The sequence below is a fragment of the Eschrichtius robustus genome, chromosome 11 (assembly GCF_028021215.1).
Source record: "Eschrichtius robustus isolate mEscRob2 chromosome 11, mEscRob2.pri, whole genome shotgun sequence".
NCBI lineage: Eukaryota > Metazoa > Chordata > Mammalia > Artiodactyla > Eschrichtiidae > Eschrichtius > Eschrichtius robustus.
The window spans coordinates 25,416,294-25,440,848 of NC_090834.1; the positions used below are offsets into that span (position 1 = coordinate 25,416,294).

The 24,555-nt window shown below is 44.7% G+C and overlaps 1 pseudogene; it reads right to left on the minus strand.

The window, feature by feature from the left end:
* Nucleotides 1-313: 313 nt before the first annotated feature.
* On the minus strand, nucleotides 314-24,485 carry LOC137771450 (centrosomal protein of 78 kDa-like; annotated as a pseudogene).
* Nucleotides 24,486-24,555: the final 70 nt, after the last annotated feature.

Sequence of the window (24,555 nt, forward strand, 5' to 3'; positions counted from 1 at the left end):
ATAGTGCAGCTTTGAAGTGGAACGCTATTTTCACACTTTTCTATGGAGCCTTCCAAGTCCCAGGTTTTCACTGTAGGCTGTCTGTCTGGATGGTGGTTATCAGATCTCCATGAACATCTCTACCCAGCATTCCCGACTTCGGGGGCCTTCTCTCTTGTTACAAACTTTTTACCAAGTGAAACATCGATACCACCTTTGTTTCCATTCTCACTGGTGTAAATACTGAGTACTAACTGAGAATTTTGACTTTGCATTCTGTCAGAATACTTGTGTTCAATAAAAATTGAAAGAAAAAAAGCTATTATGGTCCAACTGGGATTTATTTCAAATCCGTGGAAGTCTGGCATGTGAATCAAATGTGGAAATGCCTCTGGTATTTTTTTTTACCTCATTTAAACCCAGGGTCTTGAGTTCATGTTGCCTGAATGATAGTTTTTAGTCTTTTCTCTCAGGCTGATAGAGGAGTCCTCGTCGAGAAGGGCCAGATGTCAGATTCAGAAAGACTGCATTCAAATCCTCGTTCTGCCACTTCCCTGTTGACCTTGGAAGAGTTACCTAATCTCCTCCAGACCCAGTTTCCTCTTTTGACAAACAGGAAATACCAAGCTATTAGAGTTGGGGTGCTGGGTAATGAATGAAGCAGCATATAGGAAAGGCTTGGCACATAGTAGGTGCTCAACGAATGGGAGTAGAGCTGTTGCCTCCCTGGTGTGTGATAACATCAAACCCACGTGGAATAACAGTGTACACCTGAGCTCCAAGGTGCCAACGCCGAGGTAGATGCATGAGGCTATTCTAGAATACGTTATCCCTCTCCTTATTACTTTGTCATCCTGCTCAGCACGTGGAGCCTTAATTCAACCCCTGGGATTTACTGAAACCTCTGATCTAGACAGAGAGTGAAGAAAACTTTGCCTCAGCTCAGAATTCTCTTGCATACGCTGCTGTCTGGCTGTGTTGGGAAGAAGCAGCCAGTAGAGTTGGGATCATCTATTAAACTATGGAATCAGGAGTTCCTGGGGAAGAGACCAGGACGAGGGTGAGGCAAGCAAGGAGCCCAGGGAGCAAAATGTAACTCCTTCTCAGGGCCAACCCTGCACCTGCACGAATCTGAGTGACACCATCTTTTGGGTCTATGGCCCTCACCCTGGTTTCAGCCTGGGTCAGTGGAGCCTTCTCCTGGGGTGGTGTCTGCAGCCACTCCCAGAGTTTGTCCCTTCACTGGCCCTAGGGCCTGTTTAAATGGCACAGAACCACATGCATCTATGTGACTTCCTGTGCCACGGATTTCCAGCTGCATATGGTGGGGTGAGGGGCTCTAAGAGAACAAGATTTGGATAACCCTCTCCATTGATCCGTGAGGGCTTGCTTCCAGAGCCTTCCTCCTTCAGGCTAGTCTCCTCTCTGATTCACTAAGTATTTCTTGAGTGTCTCAAGGTGCTCCAAGAGACAGCAGTGAACAAAACACTCTCCAGTGGAATGTTTGTTCAGTGTGGGGCTGAGGATTCTACACAAGAACCTAGTACATTGTGGAGTCATTGGGCTGTTCACCTGCATTCCAGTTCTCCCCCCTCCTTCCCAGCACGTGACAGGATTACACTTCTCTGTTCACTTACAGTAGATGTGGCCATGTGGCTTGCTTCCCACAATGAAATAGGAGCAGGGGAGTGCATGTCCCTTCTAGGTGGAGCCTTTGAAAGCCAGTGGGTCTCTTCCCCTGCCACAGCAGTCAGCAACACCGCACGTGGTAGAAGTGCCATCACCTGGGCCCAGAGTGAGGGGTGTGAACAGAGGACCCATGATGGGCATGGCGTGTGCATGTGGGATCAACCCAGTGAATGTTTAACCACCAGCTCTCCAAAGCAGGAGGGGAGGGGTGGGTATATAAGTATGGGGTGCGTGTGGTGTGTGTGTATGTTTATTAGAAACTTTGCTGATATAAAGAATGCAGTTTACAAATAGTAAAACAAACTACTCTACACTGAAATGTCATGTACCCAATTGATACAGATGCTTTGGTTCATTTTTGCTGAAGTCTTGTATCCATAATCAACCTATGGCTGCAGTTGATGGACGAGCGTACTTCCAACATGAATGTTGCCTGATATATTCATTTATGTTAATAAGTAAGAAGAAAGTGACACGATGAAGACCTATGGGTTAGAACTTCACTCATTCATCAGTGGTGAGCAACCTCTTTGCCAAATCAGGTGTAAGTTTTTGAATACTGCTTCAGTTTTTGCTATTCACAGTGTAATGGCTGTAGACGTGACACACTTTGAAGTTTAATCTGCTTCATAAGTATTTTCCCCATCACTTTTTTAAGTCTAGATAAACACAAAACGATCAAACCCTGATTTGTAGCTTTACTGATTTCAGCGGTATGTAAATATTCCCAATATGGCTGATTTCTACATGTCATCACTGCATGAGGAGTTAGGTAGAAATGCACAGTAGCACATATTATATATTAGTATTTCCACAATACAAATAAAAAAGACATAGATAACCTCAAGCACAGAGGTCATAATAATATGGGGTAATAATAATAAACTTCATATACATTAATAATAATAGTAAAATGTTGTAAAACAATGGAGATCTGATGTGTTTTGAGTACGTACTGCCCTCATTTTTAATGTTTGTTAATTGGAAGGTTATGTAATTTAACTTTTAATAATGACCATGCTTAACACTGACTTAAATTTCCTGAAAATTTAACAATTGGCTCTTCTGATCCAGTACAAGCTGGCTTCAGCATACCACTGGATAACCCTTTATGTTATACTTCACCTTGGGATCTGTTACCATAACGTTATTTAGCCTATCGTGGCTAAATCAGGGAGTGGTCAGTCCTATGGACAACAATAAGTCCAGGTGAGGGGGGGAGGTCAGAGTAGTCTTCTCTGAAATGATGACATTGGGCAGTGACCTGAAAGAAGTGAGCTACTGAATTATGCAAGTATCTGAACGAAGATATCGCAGGCAGCGAGAACAGCAAGTGCAAAGGTCCTGAGGTAAGGACTTGCCTGGTGTGTTTGATAAAGAGCAAGGAGGGCAGTGTGGCCAGAGCAGAGAGCAAGGGATGGTGTAGGACAGAGGCTGAAGAGGTAGGAGATAAGTCAGTGGTATCCACAGCTAGATCACATAGGGGCTGTAGACTATGGTTAGAATTTTGGCTTTTTCTTCAACTAAGATGGAAAGCCAAAGGAAAATTTTTAGCAGAAGACTGACATGACTTTTAAGTTTTAAAATTGTCACTCTGGCTGCTGGGTAGAGAATAGACCAGAGCAGGGCAAGAGAGGAAGTAAGGGTACCAGTTAGGAGGCAATAATGTAGATGAGACAAGATGGAGTGTGTGGAGCAAGCTGGATCCAGTGGAAGCAGACAGTGGCCAGATTCTGGCTCTGCTGAACATCAAGCCGTCAAAAATAGACAATAGATTGGATGTGGGTTTGAGAGTGGCGTCAAGGATGACTTCCAGATTTGGGGGCCAAAACAATTGAAAAGATGGAATTGCCATTTACTCTCTAAAAGGAGTAAAGAAGAAGCAGAGTTTGGGGATGCAGACTCTGGTTCTGGACACTTCAAGTCTGAGATCCATGTGAACATCCTAGCGAAGATTTTGAATAGACTGAAGCTCGAGAGTCTGGAGACACAGGTAGGAGCTGGCAGCACACAGCTTGGGTTTAAAACCCTGGCACTTGGTGAGGTCACCCAGGAATGAATATAGATGAAGAAGAGGAGAGAACCAAGCACGGAACCCAGAAAAGAAAATTCAGAGGCAGCTCTATGTCAAGGAAGAAACTGAATGACTCTTTATCTGGCACTTAGGACAATAGCACTTTCACAGGGGGTCGGGGGAGGAAAAAGCTTGCATCGACAAGATGAAAGACCATCTGATTCCATCTGATTCCAGGCTGTCCCTGCCATGTGCAGTCTCCTGACTATGCCTCTCATCTGTCAAAGCCTTGACTTTTGCTCATGATCTTCCTCTCTCCTGAAGCTCCTCCATCACCCTAGATGACTTCAGTGCTTTATGCAGACAACCCTTCCAACACACAGCTTGAACTCGTCTCCAGCGACCTTGAACAACCTAATCCCTTGACCAAACCCCAGACCTGATCATCACCTCAGCCATCCAGCCTGAATCAGACATTCAGACGCATATTCCCTGCCCTCCAACACTGCCGTGGCCATCCAGCTCTCTCACTCAGCTACTCCCAATAAACCAGCACTTTGTCCTTGTTGAGTCTGCTACTCACTGACTCCCAGATTTTTCCCTACTTGCTACATTCTCCCTCCCCCTCCCTCCGTATCCAGCCTCCATTCCCTGGTCCAGCACGTCAACCACTCATTCCCAAAAATCCAACACTCCTTTGCCTCGATGTTCTCACTTTGCGTCTCTCTTGTAAAACTTCAGCCCTGGAAAATCATCTGGCTGCCGGCTCTTTGCTCACCCCTGGACAGCTGGCCACCTTTGGAGAGAAACCAGGTAATCAGTCACAATAGTACCAATACATAAGTCCCTCTCAACTAGACTCTGACACTAGCACTGCTTGACAATCTTACGGATATTTCTCAACAACTCGTTCATAGGCTACACACGTCTTCACTTTCCCCAAACCAACCCTTCCCTCAGCCATGCCTTCCATCTCAGCTTATGGTCTTGCTTCCTTCTTCTAAAGGAAAAGTACAGTTGGCAGGAAGGAACAACCTCAAGCACCCAAACAAAACCTACAACCCCTCTGTCCCCTTCCCCTCCCCCCCCACCATCTCTTGGCTCCCGTATAAGGAAGCAGCATTTCCCCTTCCTAAAGGCTATCTCCATCCCTGGGTGCTGGCCCTTCTCTCCGCCTTTCATGGGGTCTTTCTTCATCCATTCAAGATCCATTCAAGAAACATCATTGAGCACTGGCCCCAAGGCCATGACTGTTCTAGATACTGGGGAAACAATGACCCCCCTCTCATGGAGCTTACACCTAAATAAACATGTATCATGAGTCCAGGCTGAGTGCGGTGAGAAATATGCAGTGAGGAAAGGATGCTAGCAGGTTCCGAAGGAGGAATGGCTGTTTGATAAGGAGGAATCAGCAAAGACCTCTCCAAGGATCTGGCATTAAGCAGAGACCTAAAAACATGAAGGAGCACGTGTTCCATGCACCCAGAGCCTTTCTCGGCTGGCAGGGTTGCGTGGTGGGTCAAACTCTCGAATGAATATGAAATGAAATTTTTTTTCTAACGTTGAACTTAATTTCTCCTTCAATCTGCCATGCCATGGGGTGGTAGAAATGTAATCTCCAACAAACTAAGCCCTCAGCCCTCTCAGTGTTGCTGACATGACCCCTAATCGTGTTAATCTCCAACCCATCACAGTGATTTTCCCTTCATACTCCATGTGCCAGAGTTAGTGGAAAAAATTGTATTTCCTTAATTATGCCAGGCTCTTTCTCACTTACGGGTCCTGGCATGTCCAAGCATTTCTTACTTTCTCTGGAATCCTCTCCAGCACCCGCAATGCCCACTAATCCTTTTTTCTTACTTCATCCTCAGGTCTCGGCTTAAATATCTCCTGACACCTGATCCAGGTTGCATACTCCCCTGTTCGATGTTCTCTCCAGGGCCAGTATACAGCTGGCACTCGCAAGTACAGTTGTATCAGGTTGTTAAAATATTGAAATGCTTCTTCACTGTTGTAAGCAGCTGCTGTCACCCAGCCCCTCACACAGGATCTTTCAGATGCCCCCAAGATCTCACAACCCAGGGGGTTGCACCTGACCCTGAAGAAGGTCCTCAGGGTTCTATTCTCGTGCTTTAGCTGGTGTCCACAGCTAACATAACCCCACACTTTTTTTAATGTCTAATTTAATGCTTCTCTTTCCCTCTGATTCTAAACTTCTCCAGGCAAGGTTCTGTGTCTATCTTATTCACTACTTTATCTTGGTGCCTCATAAAGCACCTGCCACGAAGTAGAAGGTTGGTATTTGCCTGCTTCATGAATCATGGAGTGAATGAATGCATGAATGAAGTGAACATATCTATATGGACACCAGCCATGGTTACCTGCCCATGTTCATGTGTATGTGTGTGTGTGTTTATGTGAGTGTGTCTGTGTGTGTATGTGTGTGTTGTGTATAAGTGCAAACAGGGTCTGTACCTGGCCAGGGAAGATGCCTTTGAACTTGAATCACACAGCAGTGCCACTCAGTCTTGAAGAAGTCCACCCTAGGGACCAGGGAAGTGTCTGGTCACAGGGCTCACGTGTGGCTGGAAAGGGTCTGCTCTGCCTGTCCCAGTCCCTGATCACCTTCCTCCAGGCTGGTAACAAAGTCCAGCCAGTGAGCAGCCCCTCCACGATGGAGGCAGGCTGGGAAGACTCGGGTTAGGGGATCATGAAAGGCAAGAACATTGCAGCTGGGTCGACCCCATCCTGTTACTCAAACCCATGGTTATCTGATGGGCAGAACTGACCAAGCTAGCCCAGGGAACCTCCTTCTGTGGAGTTTTCTCTAAGGGGAAAATCTCCGGGCCGGGAGGCTGGTAAGAGCAAACAGAAGGCAGGAGAACAGGCTGGTGTGGTCTGTGGAGGCCTCCCGGCCCCCAGGTCCAGGTGTCGGTGTGTTGGCCTGCCGGGGACAGCACTGTGCGGTTGCCTCTTCCTGAGCAGGTGAGCCCAGGCGCGTGGCTGTCAAGCCCAGCCCAGAACAAGGAAACCCACAGGGTCTGTCTGTCTAGAGTGCTTCTTGTCATGATGGCCATCAGCAGCCTGCTGGAAACGCGACAGTGAACATGAGGAAGAAGCTCTGACGAGCTCTTGGGCTGAGAGAGGGTGAAACTTCTCAGGGATCCACACTTTGGAGCCCAGGGATCCAGCCCACAAGTCCTGCCATACTCCGTGTCCTAATGCTGAAGGAGGAAAGAAAGTGGGTCCTTAGAGACAAGAAGAGGGTCTCCCACGGGCAGCCACATCCACCCCACCCCGCCCAGGCTGGGAGGTCAGTGGCGGCACTCATCCGCAGCCACATTTGGTCCAGCTCCTCCATCATCCCCTCGGCCAGCCTTCTGGGTCTCCTGAGACACTGTATAAACTGCACATTCCTGGATCCCAGATCCTGAGGCTGCAGGTCTGGGGTGGCGGGATTCCATTGTAGCTGGCCCTGAGACCGCAGGTGGAGGAAGGCTGGAAGGCGGGTGTCTGGGGACCACCTCGCTTCAACATCAGGCGCCTGGCCTGAGGGCCCAGCCCATCCAGCTAAGGGCAGGGAAAGGCTTCTTCAGGAGGCTCTGCGGTAGTGCAGGGACAGACAGGAAGGGCTGCAGACACAGTCGGGTGTCTGGAGTCAGCAAGACACTGCCCACGGCTCAGCACACTTCACCACACACGCTGGAAGGAAGAGCTAGCGTCCCAACGAGCCAGCCGTTTGAGACAAGGAGCAACCAAGATGATGTCGTGTCCGAGGAACAGATGTGAACTCCTGTACACACCCTGAAATCCAACTACTGAAGCATGTGCTGACAGGATGGGGCTTAGCAGCAGAGCCTGTTTTTTGAAAAAGAAAGAAAAAGGAAAAAAAGACAATGGATTTTTAATTGGCTATAAAGTCAGCATGAGAGGTGATGCAGTGTAGACATTCAATAATACTTGTGATATTGACACTGACTGTTGTATTTATTTTTGCTTCACGCTTCTCGAATACTATGTCAGCCGCTGTTCTAATTAACTTAAATATTTACTCTGTTAGTCTTTATAATAATTCTATGAAGTAGATATTATTGTAATAAACCCATTTTACAAATGGAGAAACTGAGGCACAGAGAGGTTTCCTAACTTGCCCGAAGTCACACAGCCAGTAAAAAGCAGAGCCAGAATTTGAACCCAGTCATAAGGTACCCAGAGCGAGGAACACGTGAGCCAACACTCCACCTGGCCCTGGGCAGACCACACTTGTGGTACAGCTTTCATACCACAAGATCCCGCATCACATCCAAGAAGCACAGGCCAGTGGGGTGTGTCTAGGGCAGAACCACTGGAGGGGGAAGGAACGCAAATCCACATCTGAGGAGGAGCGTGGGGAGGAGGTATATATGTTTCACTTGAGGAAGAAAACCTGGGAGCAAGTGGGAGGGTGTGGGACTGAATACAGGAGACTTCAAGTGGCTGCCTTCACACATCTGAAGGCTTATCAATTAAAAAAGAGAATGGGTCCTGGGCATATATCCACAGAGGACTCTAATTTGAAAAGATACATGCACCCCAATGTTCACTGCAGCACTATTTACAATAGCCAGGACATGGAAGCAACCTATATGCCCATCAACAGATGAATGGATAAAGAAGATGTGGCATATATATATATATATATATATATATATATATACATACACACATATATATATAATATATATATATATAATGGAATATTACTAAGCCATAAAAAAGAATGGAATAATGCCATTTGTAACAAAATGGATGGATCTAGAGCTTATCATACTGAGTGAAGTAAGTCAGACAGAGAAAGACAAATATCATATGATATCTCTTATATGTGGAATCTAAAAAAGTGATACAAATGAACTTATTTACAAAACAGAAATAGGCTCACAGATATAGAAAACAAACTTATGGTTACCAAAGGGGATATCTGCCATGGGGAGAGATAAATTAGGAGTTTGGGATTAACATATACATACTATTATATGCAAAATAGGTAAACAAGTACCTACTGTATAGCATAGGGAACTATACTCAATATCTTGTAATAAACTGTAATGGAAAAGAACCTGAAAAAGAATATACGTGTGTGTGTGTACGTGTGTGTGTGTATAACTGAATCACTTTGCTATACACTTGAAACTAACACCACATTGGAAATTAGCTATACTTGAATTAAAATTTTTTAATTAAATTCTTTAAAAAACCTAACAAGTAAAAGAAAGGGGGGTGGAGTGGGCGTCCCATGTGATACTCTTGTGGGCTCAAGCAGAACCAGCATTATAGGGAACCTGGCTTTACAAACCAGAGGAACACTACTGTCTCAGAGCAGCCCTAGAAGTGGACAGTCAGGTCCTTAATAGAGGCTGGGCAGCCACTCCTCAGGCATGAGGAAAGGAGATTGATGCATCAGATGCACAGATGATTCTGTTCAAATTCTCAATTCCTTTGATAGCAGTGACTCTGCGCTCCTGCCACCACTAAATGTGGAGGAAGCAAATTGTCAACGTGATCACAGCCATCGGTCAAATTCACCTTTGGGGATAGACAGTTAAGTTCCAGATGGAGCAGAGGGGCTGGAGCCAGGAGGAGACAGGGCTCTCAGGAGGGTTGAGACTTTCCAAGACAAGTTTCACCTGACATTTTACCGGGACTTGTCTCCACCCCAAAGACGCTCCAAACTCGACCACACTCCAAGAAAAAAGACTGTGGCATTTCATTTACTTATTTGTTCAGTATTTATTAAGGTCGGATATTTATTGAGCACCTACTATGTGTCAGGCACTGAGCTGGGTACTGGAGGTACCGATAATGTCCCTGACCTGATGGCAAAGAGCCTGGCACAGTGGAAAGATCTGGACTCCAGAGACCAACATACCTTACATTGGACTTGAGGCTCTGGTATGTCCATGCTGTGTGACCATGGGCAAAGCACTTAACCTCTCTGAGTATGTTTTGCTTATATCTATAAAATGAGAATTCCTACCTCATAGAACTATTTGAAATTTAAAAGAGGCCTTGCAGTTGGCATGTGATAAATCAGTGTTAGCACCTACATTAGTCTGGGCTCTTAGCTACAAGCAACTAAAGCTGATTCTGGTGGATTAACCCCAAACATGATTTTACGAAAGGAGACTGAATGGCTCACACCATTGTGGGAGGCCTGGAGAACAGGGCTTTAGACCAAGCTTCCAAAAGCAATGCCTGTAACGAAACTGCAGAGCTGGCCTGATGAGAAATCTGCCACTACCCACTCTCCCCTAAGCAATGCCACATCCAGGTCAGGCACCTGGCCTTCAGCTGCTACCATCTGCCCCCCCCCACCCCCACCTCCAAGAGAAAGCTGACGCCTCTGTACTCTCTGCCAGAAAAATGGCAGAACTTCTCTCCTCATGCTGTTTTCATCTCCAGGCTGGGTCTCACGTCCGTGAGTCTGGTCACAGGGCTCTGGGTCTCACCTAGGACCAGTTGGTAGCGACAAAGAAGCTTGGGGGATGAGTTCTCAGGCTTCAACTTTTGGGGGGGGGGGTTAGGACTCAGAAGGCTAGACCTTCCTCCAATAGAGCAAGGATGCTTGACAAGTGCTTGGCAACCTGAACATGATAAATGTCCACTGGAGTCCCCTACCCAGGCTATTCACCAAATACACACCCAGCCTCTTGGCAGTCCTGCAAACTCCTGGTGGAGATGCCCCCCTACTCCCAAAGCTTCCCTGCCCTCACACTGCAACCCCGACACACCAAGGAACTGTGGAGATCCTTTGTGTGCATCGCATCTGTGTACACATGGCCCCCATCTCCAGCACAAGGGAGAGTCTCAAGCAGCAGGTCTGAGAAGGGCTGGGGACCCTGAGGTTCCTGGGACAGCCCAGATGAGCAGGCTAGTCAAACTGGGACGGTGCTGGGACGGGAGCAGTATGGGCTAAGGCTGCCACCAAGTGGCCATCCTGAGAACCACAGGAGGACCAGACTTCCCTCCAACCCCGCTGCCCAGACAGAAAACCCCACCTCCCCTGGGGCATGGGAAAGGAGCCCTTCTCCTCTCCTCCCTCCTGAACTGTCTAAACCCACGAACTCCGAAGGAGATAATGACATCCAACATTGGTTTGGTACCCTGAAGTGTACAACATTCTTTCACGCAGCAATAATAATTACATGACAATATTATTGTTGTAGTAGCCATCGTAACTGAGGGCTTACTGTATGTCATAAACTTTAAAATATCATCTCTTGACCCTCACAACAAATCTGTAGTGAACAAATGTATCTGCCCAGCTGGCTTTCATTTTCCTTCCTTCTCTCAACGGCACCTTTTTTGGGATGGGGGCAGGGATCAGAGGGAGGATTCCCCTTCTGCTCTCAGAACTTTCATTGAAACTACTGGCAAAAAGAAACTCTATTCTCACTGAACCCATGAGAAAAGGTGCCACCTGAGGGGAAAGCTTGCCCGAGGTGGAAACCAAAGCACAAGAAGCAGAGCAAATCTCAGTGACATGGGAGCACCCTGGATCCAGCCGTACCTGAAAAAGTCCTGGACTTTTCCATTCCACGAACCAATATATTCCCCTTTATTTAAGTCTAAGTAAACATTCTTTTTACTCTAAACCAAAAGAATTCTATTAATTCCTATTTAATAAAAGAAATCAGCATGTGGAAGTAGGGTGTTGGAACAGATCCAAAAATAAGGAATTGTCAAAGGCAAGGTAGTGAGGGACATTTATTCAACTCCATGTGCTACTCTGTTCTAGGCCCTGGATATCAAGTAGGCACCAGGACAGATAAGATCCATGCTCTCCTGAGCTAATTTTCTAGTGGGGAACTCCACAATAAACAAATTAGACAACAGCAGCTGGCAATACATGCCACCCAGAGAATTATACTGGGGTGATGTGACAGAGTAGGACCAGGTGAGAACTTTAGATTGGATGGTCAGAGAATGTCGTGATGGAAATGCTTTCTGTCCACTTGGCTACTGTTTCCCAGAACTCCCTTCTATGTATAGTTCCAATTAGAGTTGGCCAAAAGAAGAACTTGTATGAGATTTGAAGGCAGAAGTGATGCAGTGCTCATTGCTTTATTGAGGACTTTTTGCCGTCAGCTGCAGGGATGGACAGACAAATGCAGAGAGGCTGGGTGAGTTCATCACGTCTTTGCTCTCCTGCACTCAAGTCCAGCTGACCGTCGGTGTCCTTCTGATCAACCACAGCCTCAAGCCGATTGCCAGACACTTGGCTGTAGAATACACAAAGGTAATAGCCTCCCATTGACCTCTCTATGAACACCTCCTTCACAGACCCACAGACGTGGTGGCTTGTATTAGAGAGGTGGTAGTAGTAATGGAAAGTGCACGGGTTTAACATCTGCTCCGGAGGTGGACTTGCTAGGACTTGTTGGTGGAGAGAAAGAGAGGAATCAGGATGACTCCTAGGCTTTTGCCTTAAGCAAGAGGGTGGATGTTTGGTGCCATTTTCTGAGATAGGAGGGAGCATATCTAAGGAAATAAGAGTTCTATTTTGGACATTGTGGTACACTGAAAAAAAAAAAACAGCCATGATATTTTATTTGATTGAAAAAAATGGCCACAAAAAATGGCTGCAGATTCTCCCAATCATAATCACAAACTTGCATAGAAGTTACAAAGAACTTTCTTTTTACTGTACCATTGGAAGATAAGTTTCTGACCCATGCCCCATTATCTGCACATATTTTACTATTTCTTACAATCAAGGACTTTCCCTCCCTTACTTTACCACAATCAAAACAGAAATCAAGAAACGAATGTTTATACAATACTCTTTAATCTGCAGTCTTTATTCAAATTTCCCCAGTTGTTTCAATAATGATCTTTATAGCAAAAAATAATAATTTTGGTGTGTCTACCATTCACTCCAGAAACACACATCTCATTTAGTTTCCTGCTTCCCTAGTCTCCTTCAATCCGGAATATTCAATCTTTATTGTTTGCCATGATCTTGACTTTTTTTTTAATATAAATTTATGTATTTATTTATGGCTGCGTTGGGACTTCGTTGCTGTACGCGGGCTTTCTCTAGTTGCGATGAGCGGGGGCTAGTCTTTGTTGCGGTGCGCGGGCTTCTCATTGCGGTGGCTTCTCTTGTTGCGGAGCACAGGCTCTAGGCACACGGGCTTCAGTAGTTGCAGCACGCAGGCTCAGTAGTTGTGGCTTGCGGGCTTTAGAGTGCAGGCTCAGTAGTTGTGGCGCACGGGCTTAATTGCTCTGCGGCATGTGGGATCTTCCCGGACCAGGGCTCGAACCCACGTCCCCTGCATTGGCAGGTGGATTCTTAACCACTGCACCACCAGGGAAGTCCGATCTTTACATTTTTGAAGGGTACAGTCCATTTCTCTTGAAGAATGTCTCCTGATTTTGGTTTGTCTGAAATTTTCTCACAATTAAATTCAGGCAGTCCCTCTGACAGGAACATCACCGAGGTGGTAACTGGTTTTCTCGTTGCACACTAGAAGGTGACACACAATTTCCATTCTCCTGTATCTGATGGTATCCACTATGATCACTGGATTAAGAGGGTGTCTGCCAGGCTTCTCCACCGCAAAGTTCCTCTTCTCCCCTTTGTAATTGATAAGCCTCTGTTCATTCTTGTGGTAAATATCATTAATTGAGGGCTTAATATGTGGACAGGTACTTTAAAAATTTGTAAATATACCATGCCCCATCAAACTTTCTATAGGTTTATCCTTTATCTGTATCTATGTAGACTAACGGTTTTCTTTTTTTTTTTTTTTTTTCAGCAAATTGTTGCTCTCATTATTTATTCTGATGCTCCCTTGTCTGGGAGCGGATTCAAGCTAGCTTCTGTATCATTTTTTACAAGATCCCATCATTTTTTGAGTACTTCATTGCTTTCTGGAAAAAAACGTTCCGGGATCATCTTGTGCTTTCTCCACCTGAGAATGGGAAGCAGCCATTTCTCCAAGGAACCCTGGTTCCAAGGTCTGTAGGCAAGGGGTGCTGTTGTTCCCAGGCCTTCTCAGTGGACACACGTGCACGTGCACACACGCACACAGATGCCTTCCTCTCACTTCTCCAGCGCCACCTCCCCATGTGGACATCCTCCCCATTCTGCCTGGAATGTAACGTCCCACACCAGGCCAGGCTGCTCCCCACCACACCCTCTTCACTCGGCACAAGCTCTGATACCCTGCACTGGCCCATTCCTTTGCCAGATGCCCTTGACCTCACTTAAGCTCTGACACCCCAGGCCAAGCCACTTCCCCCAAGCAGCAGGGACCCTACTTCTCCATCTGACTTCTGCTCTCACACTGTGTCAGGTCACCCCCCCGACCTGGGGTGGATGACCTTTGCGTGCCACTGGTGCTCGGATTCCCCAGGCCGGGCTGTCCTCCATCCCGCGCACCTCACCCATACGTTCTTCATTCGAAGGCTGATTCCCTACTTCTGGCTGCTTCTTCCCAGGAATGCCTTCCTCACAACTGCTGGGGCTCAGACACCTTTCTCTGAGCCACTGCAATGGGTCTACCTCCAATGGCTTCAGCACTGAAGTGTTCAGGAAGGGAAGGGAAAGGGTAAAAGCCCTTTTGAAGTTTCCAGAATGTTGCTTTGCTGGAGAAATTTCAAGTCCAGAAAAAATAAAGTCTTGTGATTGCTGAAGCCCTAGGCCAATTCTAAATTCCCCGGCCCCACCTCCATCCCTGTCCCGCCGTACAAGTGGCAAATGAGCTTTTAATGTGCACAGACCCCAGGAAGGAAAAGTCCTCTGATGCCCTTCCCAGATGAGGTCAAGGAGCAGAGTTGACAAGGGATAGCTTTCCAGGGGGTGTGACTGGGGGCTTGTTGAGGAATGTACTCCATTCCCCAGGAAGGGATGACGTCACATTCCCGAACTGCAAGGTGGGATATAGTGTATGGACCAGTGACCACAGTGGGGTCACACATCATCAATGAGGATTTTCAGTTGCAGTTATCCAGTGACTTTCGGATCATTGTGACACACGAGGCACACAGGGTTGATGACATTTATTATTTAGCTACAGGTTGTGGGACCATGAGGACTCACACCTGGACCTGACCAAAGGGCGCACACATCACTCAGAGAGCCCTGACCTGGGGCTAAACCCAGAAGTAGATGGCTTTGGACCATCTTCCTTTGGGCAGAAGTGAATGAGTTGGTGTCTAGTGGTATAAGGGGGAGCATTTTTCAAATTACTACTTGGGAGGAAAGACGTGTAGAGTCCTGGGTAGACAAATGATGAACTCTAGTGGAATTGTTTTTCCTGCTCAGCACCTGTTTCCCTTTCTTATCATAACAACACCCTGGTTTCCTTTGGGGGAATTCACCCTTCCTCACTTTCTGTCTGTATGGATTGGGTAGGGTGGACCGTGGCTCTGGGGATGGCCATGTAACCCTGGCCTGGCCAGTCAGCATATTCCATTCCTGACCTCATGATTATTCAGGTGTGGACAAGTTACCCAATCAAGCCACTGAGAGACAATTCTGGGTTTTGTGGGTTGTTTTGTTTTGTTTTTCTGGAATGATGCCGACAGAGAAAAGCAGGGCCGAAATGGGAACATAACCTAAGCCTTAATGATGTCATTTGAGACCTAGAATCTTACCATGACCAAAGACAGAGTTTTCATTTATGAGCCAGTAAATTCCTTATTTAATTTGAGTTCTAAATGGATTTCTGTTACTTTCATTAAAAGAGTCCTAAGGCAAATTCTTTGGGGAGCAATTTTTACAGTATTTTACAGATGAGGAAACTGAGACCCAAAGAAGATGAGTATTTGCCACAGGTCACATAGATGATGTGATGGTTAGTCTTATGTGTCAACTTGGCTGGGCCACAGTGTCCAGTTAACCTAATGCTAATCTAGGTGTGGCTGTGAAGGTATTTTGTAGATGTGGTTAATATCTATATTCAGTTGGCTTTTAGTAAAGGAGAGTCCCTTCATCTCATCAGTTGAAAGCCCTTTGAGCAAAAACAGAAGTTTCCTGAAGAAGAAAAAATTCTGCCCCAAAATGGCAGCATCCACTTCTACATGAATTTGCAGCCTGCCGGCCTGGACTTGGACTTGCAAACCCCAAGTTGTGTGAATCAGTTCCTTAAAGCAATATCTATCTATCTATCTATCTATCTATCTATCTATCTATCTATCTATCTATCTATCATCTATCTATCATCTATCTATCTAATCTATAATCATATCTATATTTATATCTATATCTATCTCCTATTGGTTCTGTTTCTCTGGAGAGTCCTGATACAGAGTGGTAAGTGGCAGAACTGGAACTTGAATCCAGATCCATCTGACTAATTCCAGTGCTCTTTACTTCTCACAATTAAAGCTGCTTAAGAAAAACAGTCATGTGGGAATGTAGATTGATACAGCCACTATGGAGAACAGTATGGAGGTTCTTTAAAAAACTAAAAATAGAATTACCATATGACCCAGCAATCCCACTACTGGGCATATATCCAGAGAAAACCATAATTCAAAAAGACACATGCACCCCAATGTTCACTGCAGCGCTATTTACAAGAGCCAGGGCATGGAAGCAACCTAAATGCCCATCGACAGATGAATGGATAAAGAAGTTGTGGTACATATATACAATGGAATATTACTCAGCCATAAAAAGGAATGAAATTGAGTCATTTGTTGAGACGTGGATGGATCTAGAGACTGTCATACAGAGTGAAGTAAGTCAGAAAGAGAAAAACAAATATCGTATATTCATGCATGTATGTGGAACCTAGAAAAATGGTACAGATGAACCGGTTTGCAGGGCAGAAGTTGAGACACAGATGTAGAGAACAAACATATGGACACCAAGGAGGGAAAACCACGGTGGCATGGGGATGGTGGTGTGCTGAACTGGGCGATTGGGATTGACATGTATACACTGATGTCTATAAAACTGATGACTAATAAGAACCTGCAGTATAAAAAAAAAAAAAAAAGAAAAGTCTTAAAAATATGTTACACTTAGTCATTCCACTTCTAGGACCTTATTCTACAGAAGTAATCCCAGTGGACACAGAGATGTATATACAACGTATTCACATTGTTTCTGACAGGGAAAAGCAAATTGTGTAAATCTAATTGCAAAGAATTGATTAAACTATGGGACATCAATACGATGGAATACTACATGATACATCATTAAGTGAAAAAAGCAGGAATATGAAATAGCAAGTATACTACAATTCTATTTTTGTAATCACTAAGTGTACAAATATATCTATAGAAAAATAAAAGACTGACAGTGTATGCACCAAAATGAACAGTAATTATGTCTGAGTATTAAGATTATAGGTAATTGTTCTCTTGTTACTCTCTATTTTCTATAAAGAATATATGCAACTCTTAGAGACAGATCAAAAGCAAAATAAAAGTTATCAGTAAAATGAAGCTTTAAAAAAATCTTATCATAACAGTATCATGCCAAAAGCTAAGCATATATCATATTAAAAATTCAATATTTTCAATTTTAAATTTACCTCTAAGCCACAAATCCTCACTAAGAGATTCTGCCAAAGCACTTGCACCCAGGTCACCAATGAACGTGTTGCAGTTCAGAGTGATGCGCCTCAAACCAGGCATACGGTCAAGATCAGGTCTCCTGGAGTGAAGACTCTCAGCCCAGGTTTCTTCATGCCTTCTGGTAGTCTAATACTTCAGAGATTTAATGGGATGAAATTAAGATGCTTGAAGAAGGAAACAGGGTGTGCCTACTGTGTATGGCTTATTATGTCAGAGATTTACACACACACATATCAAGCATATATGCCAGGAGAATCAACCTGAGAAATTAAACAGTCACTGCTGCTTTACGAGTCCAGTGACCCAGATTCTAGTTGGTCAGTGATTAGATTCCAGCCACTGGATGACCTGCTTTTGAACAGTTAAGTAAAGTTGGACAACTCAATTACAGTCTATGAATTCTTTTCCTTATCTTCTAAGTCAGGGAATTGGTTCTAAATTCTATCATTGCTGAGGCTCTAAATGTCATCATTCTGTCCTCCAATGGTCTCCAAACACCTGACTGGGCAACCCATAAGAAAACTTTTTAATATGCATCTTATTTTTTTAACAAATTATATACATGAAGTTCTATACATATAATGTATGTACATTATAAACTACACAGATAGTGTTTAAGTGATACAAAGCTAAATAGGTTCTATGTTCTTTTCCTAACTCCTAAGGCATTATTTTATTTATTTTTAAAAAATATTTATTTATTTGTTTGTTTGTTTCTTTGGCTGTGCCAGGTCTTTAGTTGCAGCATGCCTGATATTTTAGTTGTGGCATGTGGGCTCTTAGTTACGACAGGCACGTGGGATCTAGTTCCTTGAGCAGGGATTGAACCCAGGCCCCCTGCATTGGGAGCACAGAGCCTTAACTGCTGGACCGCCAGGGAAGTCCCAGGCATTATTTTAAAAACTATATTTACAAAATGGATCTCACATGCTACCTAGGGTATGCACACCAACTTTAGAGGCCTGGACTATGCACAGCCAGTTGGATGTGCCTTGGGAAAATAATGGTATGACATTTAACCACAAGTATTGTCTTAAAGACATTCAATTCTTTATATTCATAAAATAAAGTTTGGTAATAGGGAACACTGACTTTAAATGAAAAAAGTCTTATTACATTCTTGAAAAAATAAAAGACTCCAAGTGTCTTTGACACTCTAAAACGAAAATCACTAGTGTCATTTTTCTATTAACAATAACTTATAAAAGCTCCAAGCAGAAATAACAGCAATCACTTACACAGTGCTTAGTATGTGCCAGGCACTATTTATACAAAATAGTTCATTTAAACCTCATAATGAGGCACAGAGGTTAAGTGATTTGTCCATGGCCACTTGCTATGAAATGGGAGAAAGGGAATTTGAACCTAGGCCATGTGGCTTAGGCACCCAAGTTCTTGACTGTTTTCAACCCCAGGGATCAATGGACTTGCCCTGTATAGGCTCAAAGAATTTTTCAATTTTTAAAATCTAAATTTAAACATTTCCAGCTTTGTGGGCTATACAGTTTCTGTTGCAACTACTCAACCCCACTGGTGTAGGCTGAAAGTAGCCATAGCTATCATGTAAACAATGGGTGCGACTATGTTCCAAAAAAACTTTCTTTACCAGGCGACGGGCTGGATCTGGCCCACCAGCCATAGTTTACCTACCCTTGATCTACACCATCAAACTCTTCAGAAGGCTTCATGTCAAATTATTAAATAACTTTAGGCCTAAATACAGTAATTATAACCACTGTAAAGTTGTTAAGGCATTATTTTAAAAACTGTATTTACAAATTGCTGATGTAGTGATTTTTATTAATTTATAAACTACAGCAGCTAGTAAATACTTGATTCATTTAAGTCTTGAAGACTATAATGGCATAGTTTTTTCACAGTATCACAATCAATGTTTTCAGTAACTAAAAATACATTAAAATATTATTATATATTAAATCTCTTATTTCTAAAATTAAGTGGACTATCTTTACTAAATGGCAGAATCCCAAACTGAAAACTGGTCATATTCTTTCAACAAAACGAAAGCTGCACTCACACGTAGCAAAAGACAAAAATGAACTGCCATCTGTATCAATATATTATGTGCTTCAATCACGTATGTTTTCATGAAACTTCAAACATAAAAAAATCACCTTTAAGATCTTGGCCATGTGATCTGCTCCCTGCCATGTCAGATTACACCCCGAGAAGTTTACTGTCTTAAGAGTGGTAGAGTTCTTTACACCTTGACAAATAACTAAAAGGAAAAAAAAAAACACACACACACACAATAAGATGAAGAGCCTATACATTTGTCACTCTTGACTTACTTGCTTTTCTTGAGTCAATTGGAGGTTTATAGCCACATTCTTAAAATCAGTAACTACAGTCTTCCAAAAACAGGTAATTGACGAACAGATGCATATGAAAACTTGTCAGTAACAAAGTGTTATTCCAGTTTACAGCAGCAGTTTAATTCTATTTAGATACTAAAATTGAATACACTGAATACTGCAAACTTTATTCCCAACCACTCAGTAAAATACGACATACCTTTTGAGACATAGGAAAAAAAAGAAAAACCTAAAAATCTTAAGACTCTTCCTATTTTCATTTCCAATGATACTTCCCAATCTTGATGATCAATCAGCGATTTAAATGTCAACTATAAACCCAATATTTTATTAGGTGCTATGCAGTATACTAGAGCAATAGAAGAGAGAGGACCTCAAACCCTCTGCTCCCTCAAATTGAAAGGCAGGCTTCCTTACCCCTCCAGACCACTACTGGACACAGGGAACACACACTAATGTTTCAGGACCCCAACTAACAGTCACCTGCTTTGTGATTACTTCCATGACACACCCCCACTAACACCACTGAGTTTGCTGCTCTTACGGGACGTGACATATATTTCCTATTTTAACACATACCACAGTGCGTTATAATTATGATTGCAGATACATGTTCTAACAATTTAAAGAGAATGATGACTTTTTTGCTCTTTACATCTTGCTATTTCCCTTCCCATAATATTTCTTGAAGAGAAACATTAAAATATAGACAAACACAAAAAAACAGAAAATATACAAAATGTGTGGTTTGTGGCTTAACACAAACTTAAGTAAAATTAGTTCTGACAGTATCCAGCATGACAAACTTCCACGGTACAAATGAGAATGGACCAAGGTTTGAGCAGGCACAGGAGACAACCCAGGCATGAACAACACCAAGAAAAGGTAGACAGGAAGTAACATGGTGTGTAGGAAATCACGAGACCAGTCTGATGAGAAGAGACTTAACCAAGACTGAAACTCACTTTCTAAACCTCCATCTCCAAGTGGACAATTCGCAAGACACAGGTGCACCAAAGTGGCCGATTTATTCAATCCCTTTAATGGGGAGAACAAATTTAAAATTTTATTGCTTTAGTCTGCTCCAAAAGCAACTATCTATCAAACGTTGGCAGGACACAATGAAGGCTTACCTTTGTTAACATAGTTAAGTCGCTCTCTCTAAGAACTAGCCCATTTAGCTCCAGGTTCCTTAGCGCGCCCGACACACTTACACAGCATTTAAGAGCTTTACACAACTGCAAGGTCACATCTTTATTTCTTATCGCAGGAACACGACTTCTGTAAACTTTATTTCTGTCACAACCTAAACCAAAATTATTGTAAAATGAGTGACTTAAACCATATATTTCATCATCACTAAAAAGCATCCAAATACAAAAACAAAAGCATCTGCTCTGTGCTAAGGATTAGAAACGACTCCTGCCCTTAAAGCCTTCATTAAGGAGGGAGATGTATAAACTCAAAATTTCAATCACATGAGATAAAGAACCATAACCTTTGTGCACAGAGGTTCCTATGGAGGCAAAAAGTTATATCTAAGTGACGGCTTCATGATAACCCTGAAGTAGAATCTAGAAAAGATGAGAGTATGCAGAGTTGGAGTAGGAGGTGCATTAACTGCACAGGGACCACCTGTGCAAAGACACTCAAGCCCGACACCTGCTGGGCACTTTAAATACTGCAGGTGGGGATGACTAAAGGCCAGGGGGCCAAGTGTGAGAAGAGACAGAAAGGAAAATAGAGATGCTGGCTGAAGCAAGCCTGGGAGAGAGCATGGCTTGTATCCCACAGGTGATGAGGCCTGGGGCTACCACTGGCTGAGTAAGGGTGCCTCCGCTGATTAGAAAAAGGCACCCCACTGCTGAAGGACGATTAGATAAAGGGAGTGATCACAAAAAGATCCCCTTCCTCAGGGTCAAAGAGCCCCATGAGGCTTGGCCGAGCACAGTTCAGACTACACGCCTCTGGGCAGAGCACACGCTGGGCGGCTAGTATGCACTAACTCTGTGTGGGCAAGCCATTAGCAGCATTATTTTAAGCATGTCTTTTTATGTTAGAAGATCACTCAACCCGAGTAGGCAGATGAATTTAGAGGAACTGATGAGCCCAGGGGCCGCGAAACCACCCAGGAGCTTCTGCCATAGTCCGGGCAAACTGTAATATAATATGGATGAAGAAGCAAATTTAGGAGGAGGCCAAAATCTACAAGCTAGACCCACTGGATGAAAAACACAAAGAAAGTTCAGTGAAGGAACTCTGAAGAGAATGGGCTCTGCAATAAACTTTTCTTACATTCAATGTCAAATATTAGGCAAAATTAAGTACCGTGGCCTCTCAGGTCCCTTCCAGCTCTCATTTCTTTTGATTTCTAACTTATTACTCTGGTTAAGTAAAGTCCCTTCAGAGGTACAGAACAGTTCTTACACCTGAATGGGATGCAAAGAATAATCTGACTTCTCTTCACCAGGGGATGAGTTGAACTGCCCTTGCAGAAGAGATAACACATGGTGTGAACCCCAGATGCTAAAAAAGGGCCAGGCACACGATAGGTATTCAGCTTTTTGAAAACAAATGAACAATCATTTCCTCTCCTAAATCTTCACACCCTTCCTCTGCTGGCTACTTTCTCTCAGCTTATAAACATCCTCAAATATACTCACTTAAAAAACTCTCAGACATATGATTCTTTGTATCGTCTTGTGGGTAACCTAAGTCTCTCCCATGCCTTCAAACACCTGTCCTCCCAAAAAGCCCAGATCTGAACCTTGGGCCCAGACCCGTCTACCAGGCCCCTCGGAAGCACTGAAGATGAAGTAAGATCCTCTCCCCACCCCCAATCCCTTCCAACTGTGCTCTGTATCTCCCAAAAAGATGCAGCTGTAAACTGTCACCCACGCTTGCTGCCCTCCCTTTTCTAACTGGTCACCAGGCCCCACCCATTCCCTCTTGGATCTCTAAAATCCAGTCCAACCTTTTATAACTTAAGTGGGACCTTTAGATTACAATTCACCCTGCACCCAATCAACTGCCTTCCACATGGAGGTCCGAGTGAGCTTCTAAACCAGAAGTCCATCTCACTGTTCTTTAGGGTTTCCCACAGCCTTCAGGATAAACATCCAAACTTCTGACAGGACAAACAAGGCCCCTTTCTGTTGGGCCCCACTAGGTTTCCAGTATCAACTCTCATTTCTTTCCCAAACCCTGAGGTCCAGTCCTGTACATTAGTTTTGCCATATTTTCTTATATTTCTCAAACTTTGACACACTGCTCCCTCCTGCCACCCCAGGAGGTTCTACTATCCTTAGAAAGGATGGCACCTCCTCCAAGAAGCCTGCCCTGAACTTTCCCTTCCAAGACTCTGTGCTCTGCAAAGGGGAAAGGTGGAGGGGAGGGATAAATTAGGAGTTTGGGATTAACATATACACACGGCTATACATAAAACAGGTAATCAACAAGGATCTACTGCATAGCACAGGGAACTCTACTCCATATCCTGTAATAACCTGCACAGGAAAAGAATCTGAAAAAGAATGGATATATGTATAACTGAATAACTTTGCTGTACACCTAAAAGTAACACAATATTGTAAATCAACTATACTCCAATATAAAATAAAAATTAAATTAAAAAAAAAAAAGATTCTGTGCTCTGCAGCACCAGAACTCACTTCTTCCAGAGCACTGACTACTGTGCTTGTGTTTACTTGCCGCCCAGCAGAAGGGGAGAGTACCTAGGGCAGAAGCATTGTCTCCAGCAGCCCTTGGTTCTGACAACTCATTCAAGTGCCAGGATAATTTTTACACATATAACGTGCTTAATTAATTGTAAGAACCCACAGAAAGAGTGGTTTTTAATGTCATTTTACAAGTGTGGGGATTGCAGTTCAAAAGTAACCTGCGCAGGCCACAGAGAGCATAAGCCCTGGAATTCAAACCCTAAGCTGCCTTCACACTGGTGCTCTTTCCACTACATGATATGACTATTGAAAAAAAGATTTTTTTTTTCCTGAACCCTGTTTTAATGGAAAGGAAATGAAACTGGGATATATCAATTTCCTAATCGCTTTGGTCTGTACCAGGCAAAGTCATTCAACAGACCAGGTAACATCTGTGGAACAATTAAAGATGCTCCAAACTCTGCTAAGTGCTCTACACTGTAGCGTCTACAAGCATTAACAGAGTGAGTCCTTGTAACCGCCAGAGAGTGGGTCCTGTTAAGCCCATGCTCCAGATGAGAACACTGAGACCTAGAAGCCTTAAGGCACTCGGCCGGGGTCACTGAGCTGGCAGGAGTCCTAGGCCGCACGCCCCGTCTAGTGCACTCACACCTGGGCACTGGGCACCGGTTCTAGTGCCCACCCTCCACCTTGCACCATCTAAAACCCCACTTCGCAGCGCCCACACGAGAGCCCCTGGAAGCGGGAACTACAAACCTGTCTCGCCAAGCCGTGACTGGAAGAAGCTCAGGATACAGATCAGGGGCAGAGGGTGCTCAGGAGCGGCGCCCATTCCACCCCGCGGAGGCGGTCGGCGTTAAGTCCAGCAGGCCCTCCCGCAGGAAAGCGCGCAAGGCGGGCAGAGGCACCTGCAGCGCGCACAGGTCCTCACAGCGCGGTAAGAAGTCGGCCGCGCTGTCGCAGCGCAGCTTCACCGGTCATCGTGGCCCGAGCGCGGCCTCGGGGACGCTGGCTGTGGACACGGTGCCCACACCCGCCTTGGGGCCCCGGCTCGCCTCCCGGCCCCTCGGGCGCCCGCCGCTCGGCGGCTGCGGCCCCGCAGCGTGCGCAGGACCCCCGTCGCAGCCAGAAGACGCAGGACCACGGGTCCCAGTTAGGCAGGCCCCTCCATGCCGCGCTCACTTTGGCGCCGGCCTCATCGCTCTCCGCGCCGGGGGTGGGGGGGTGGGGTGGGGGTGGGGGGGAGTGCCATTCCAACCGGCAGTCGGCCCCGTGGGGGCGG